Source organism: Podarcis erhardii (assembly GCF_964252035.2).
Source record: "Podarcis erhardii genome assembly, chromosome: 14".
Taxonomy (NCBI): Eukaryota; Metazoa; Chordata; class Lepidosauria; order Squamata; family Lacertidae; genus Podarcis; species Podarcis erhardii.
Genome location: NC_138503.1, coordinates 17,365,597 through 17,370,921, shown reverse-complemented (window position 1 = coordinate 17,370,921; position 5,325 = coordinate 17,365,597).

The following is a 5,325-nucleotide window of genomic DNA, read 5'->3' as shown; positions in this document are numbered from 1 at the left end:
TAGATTCCGCCAAGCCTTGCGGGACCTTGTTCCCCCTGGCGACTCATTGACTGAGCTTGTTGAGGGCTGGAATATCCAGCTCCTGGCAGCCATCGATGAAATCGCACCGAAGCGCCCTCGACCCCGCAGAAACCAGGCTCCCTGGTTTACCGAGGAGCTCCGGAAAATGAAGCGGGACCTCAGACGGCTAGAGCGAGTATGGCGGGGTGCCCGTGACGGAGTCTCAAGAACATCTTATAGGGCTTTTATGAAAACCTACGAGATGGCGTGAAGGCTGCTAAGAAGTCCTACTTCTCAGCCTCCATTGCCTCCGCTAGCTCTTGCCCGGCGCAATTATTTAGTATAATTAGGTCTTTAACATCCCTTAAAGGACAGCCAAATTTAAATAACAATTTGACACACAGCTGTGAGGCATTTGCGAGCTTTTTTGCGGAGAAGGTCTTGTTGCTCCGCCATGACCTCCCTGCCAATTTGGATACAATAAAGGAACTGGAGGCCCCTCGACTGTCTTCGGGTCCAGTATTGGACCACTTCGACCGGATATCCCCAGCCGATGTGGACAGACTCCTCCAAGCTGGAAAGCCCACCACCTGTCTTCTCGACCCATGCCCGTCTTGGCTGATTAGAGCGTGTCCAGATGAGGTGCGGGCCCTCCTGGGGGATATCATCAATTTGTCCCTTGGCACGGGGACATTCCCAGGGGAACTGAAGGAGGCAGTGGTGCGCCCGCTCTTAAAGAAAACGTCATTAGATCCTTTAGATCTATCCAATTACCGCCCGGTTTCGAATCTTCCGTTCCTGGGTAAGGTGATTGAGAGAGCGGTTGCTGAACAGCTTGGTGGGTTTCTGGATGAAACATCGGCTCTGGATCCATTCCAGTCCGGCTTCCGCGCTGGTCATAGGACCGAGACGGCTCTGGTTGCCCTAACAGATGATCTTCGTAGACAGCTGGATCGAGGCGGGTCGGGGCTGCTGATTCTTCTAGATCTGTCAGCAGCTTTCGACATGGTCGATCACGAACTTCTGGACCACCGCCTTGCCGACGTGGGGATCCAGGGCACAGTCCTTCAATGGCTGCGCTCGTTTCTCTCTGGTCGGGGACAGAGGGTGGCGCTTGGGGGGGAATTGTCATCGCGCCACTCCTTGGTGTGTGGAGTACCTCAGGGTGCGATACTCTCCCCGATGCTTTTCAACATCTTTATGCGCCCCCTCGCCCAGCTTGTCCGGAGTTTTGGGCTGGGTTGCCATCAGTATGCCGATGACACCCAACTCTATCTGTTGATGGATGGCCATCCTGACTCGGCCCCAGACACACTGACCAGATGTTTGGAAGCTGTGGCTGGATGGTTACGTGGGAGCCAGTTGAAGCTAAATCCTTCAAAGACAGAGGTCCTGTGGCTGGGACGGGACGATATGGGATTGGGGGGGCAACTCCCATCTCCTGCGGGGGCGCAATTAGTGCCAGCACCGTCCGTTAAGAGTTTGGGTATAATCTTCGACACCTCCCTTTCCATGGAGGTGCAGATTGCAGCTCTAACAAAGGCGGCATTTTTCCATCTCCGCCAAGCTAAGCAGTTGGCTCCTTACCTCTCTCGCCCTGACCTAGCCACTGTGATCCACACGACGGTCACCTCCAGACTGGATTATTGTAACTCGCTCTACGTGGGGCTGCCCTTGAGACTGACCCAGAAACTCCAGCGGGTGCAGAATGCTGCAGGAGACTCCTTACGGGGTCTTCGCTGCGAGATCACATTCACCCGGTGCTATACCAGCTGCACTGGCTCCCGGTGGAGTACAGGATCAGGTTTAAGGTGCTGGTTTTAACCTTTAAAGCCCTATACGGCCTAGGACCCTCGTACCTACCTCTCCAGGTATGCCCCACAGAGAAACTTATGGTCTTCAAATAAAAACATCTTGAAGGTTCCAGGCCACAGAGAAGTTAGGCTGGCCTCAACTAGAGCCAGGGCTTTTTCGGCTGTGGCTCCGACCTGGTGGAACACTCTGTCACAAGAGACTAGGGCCCTGTGGAACTTGACATCTTTCCGCAGGGCCTGCAAGACAGAGCTGTCTTTGGCCAGGGCACAGCCTGACTCCCTCCCTCGGCAATCTTCGCGGAGCTCTGGCCCAATGGTGGCGAGTGGCTTGAATTTAATTAATTTTATCATGAATGATTTTAGAGTGTTGTTTGTGCTGTACTTTTGTACTGTTTTATTGTTGTTAGCCGTCCTGAGCCCGGCTTCGGCTGGGGAGGGCAGGATATAAATAAAATTTATTATTATTATTATCTAAATTCTGTGGTTTTTTTATTTTAATGTTGGTTTATCTAGCCCAGTATTGTCTATTCCCACCATCCCTGACCGCTGGTCCCACTAGCTAGGGATGATGGGAGTTGTAGTCCAAAAACAGCTGGAGACCCAAGTTTGGGAAACCCTGGACTACACCGACAAAGCTTGGCAGAAAGATGGTACAGTATATGAATAGAATAACTTAGTATCTTTTCTGTTTCCTGATCTAGGTGTTGTGTGTGTGTGTGTGTGTGTTTCCCCCAGGGAGAGATTGCTCTTTGCTGAGGCCAAGACAGCCAAAACCACAACAGACATCATTGAAAAAGGACAGCAACTCCCATCAACATAGCTGTCAACATTTCCCTTTTTTTTAAGAGAAATTCCCTTATTCCGAATAGGATTCCTCGCAAGAAAAGGGAAAAGTTGACAGCTATGCCCATCAACCTCTCTCCTGTGAGGATCCCAAAATTACACTGGCTTGCTATAGTTAGGACTGCTCTGTTAAGTTACTTTCCCAAAAGTAGCAGATAGATATTTACTTCTGAAGAAGAAAATAAAAGTATGTAACTTTATTAGTGCTTTGTGCACAGAAAAGTCACCAGTTTGGTGTAAAAACAAATATCATTTTACGCGCCAAATGCAGGAACACAGCAGACAATGTCTGGATGCCTTTAGTCACGTCTTATTAGGCTGAAAAACATAAGCACTTTTCAGGGCAGTCTGCATGGATAACATGACTGATTAAAAAAAACGAGTCACCACCATGAACAGGAATTTGTAGGCGCACCCTTAAGGCCTTTTTTTTTTTTTAAAGCATCAAAGGAGACTACAGTGCACAAACACAAAATAAACGGACCCCCACCCTTCCTGAGCTGGACTATATAATTGAAGTGTTATGTCCTGCACTGACTCTGGGTGCCTTCCGGAGTATATTAAAATGCTTTAGATTGACTTTTCACAGAGGCATTGTTTGTATTCTCCATAGATTAGCAATAATTTTTAAAGTAGCCCCTTTGCTTTCGATGGTACCATCTCCATTCACACCAAAGCATGCCTTGAAATGGCAAGTAGAGCTTAATTTAGTTGCCGAAAACTACATGAACATGCCGTGGGAGAAGGTGTAGCTCAACGACAAGACAAGGCGCTTGCACTCTGAAGGTCCTAGGTGGAGAACCAGTGGTCCACCGGATGCCAGTGGACTCCATCTCCCATCAGCCCTAGCCAACGGTCAGGGATGATGAGATGATGTAATGTTTTTGATTTTTTTAAAAAGAACTTTTACAGTTTTAAAACTTTTCTGTTTAGATAAGCCTACCTGGACATGCAATATTAGGCACATTTGTTTCCAAAACTGTTGGTTTTATCTGTATTTTCACAATTTTATTACATCTACTTGCTTTTAAAAGTTTGTTTTTAATTGCTGTTTTTAATGAATTATAGAATAGTGGAGTTTGAAGGGACCCCATGGGTCAACCTCCTGCAACACAGGAATCACATCTAAAAATCCCTGACAATGACCATCCGACCTCTCCAGTGAAGGAGAGTCAGCTTATACTATTTCATGTAAGCCACTGAGAATTTTCTTCATTAAAGCTTGCTAAATAAATAACTAGAAGTAAGTAAATAAGTTATCACATCCTAGTTTGTGAGGGAAGTGGGAAAGATACATGGAGCAGGGCCTAGACCACAGTGGGGACCCCTGTTCGCTCCTTATTAACCTCACCTCCGCTCATTCTTGCTTGCCTCTCAGAGATACATTAAAACACTTTTCTTGAACCATGCTTTCAATCTCCCACAGGCCTTTATGCGCTCACAGCTTGTTAAATTGTGGTCTGCTAATTATCTTTTATCACACATTGTTTTGGTCATTTTATGTGGACTGTTAACATCTCTGTAAAGCCTGGCAGTGGCGTAGCGTGGGGGGTGCAGGGGGGGCCGGCCGCATTGGGCGCAACATCTGGGGGTTAGGGTTAGGGGGCGCAAATCCACGGGTTAGGGGGTGCAAATTACTTGCCTTGCCCCGGGTGCTGACAACCCACGCTACGCCACTGAAGCCTGGGCAGCTTCCAACAACTAATGGCAGGATGCTGATACAGTGGTACCTCAGGTTAAGAACTTAATTCGTTCTGGAGGTCCATTCTTAACCTGAAACAGTTCTTAACCCGAGGTATTACTTAGCTAATGGGGCCTCCCGCCGCTGCCGTGCGATTTCTGTTCTCATCCTGAAGCAAAGTTCTTAACCCGAGGTACTATTTTGGGATTAGTGGAGTCTGTAACCTGAAGCGCCTGTAACCTGAAGAGTCTATAACCCAAGGTACCACTGTATATTCTTTTGAAAGTTGTTGTTGTTTAGTCATTTAGTCGTGTCCGACTCTGCATAACCCATGGACCAGAGCATGCTGCTTTAAAAAGTAGTAGTAGTAAAGTGTTCTCTAGCCTAGTTGGCCAACAAGAAAACCACAATCCATTCAGGTGGCAGTGCCCACAGGCTGACCCCATTAGGTTTGCACGCGCGTCATTTTCTCTTCCATAAGGAAAAACCAAAAGAAATGCTTCTGTATTCGAAACGCTCCAATAAACCACTGGCAGCGCCCATCTCAGAGCTCAAAAGATGCTTGTGATTTTTCCAGCACCGGTGGGAAAGAGGCAGAGACCTCGTCCTATGCCTGGTTCCTTAGAAAGCTATCCCAGATTTCAACAGGACTTCCAAGTAATGTTTGCTGACAGCTGGGAAGCTAAGGTTGCAAAAGGGGGCGGGGATAGATTATGCTCCTTTAATTAAAAATAAAATAAAATCGGGGGTGGGGGGAAATCAACGGGCAGGCTGGGCTGAAAACACAGGCCAGAACCTTCCCACGTGTGAACCAACAGCCACGGCTCTCCTGCTCCAAGCGCATCTGCGTGCGTAAAAGCGCAATCGAGCCGGCGGCCACAGCAAGGGCGCCGCCGCCGCCTGTTATACCGGGCGGTGACACCGCCTCTTTCCCTTCTCCCACCCGCCCCATCTCCTGCTGGGGTGGAGCCTTCAAGGCAGCAGCGG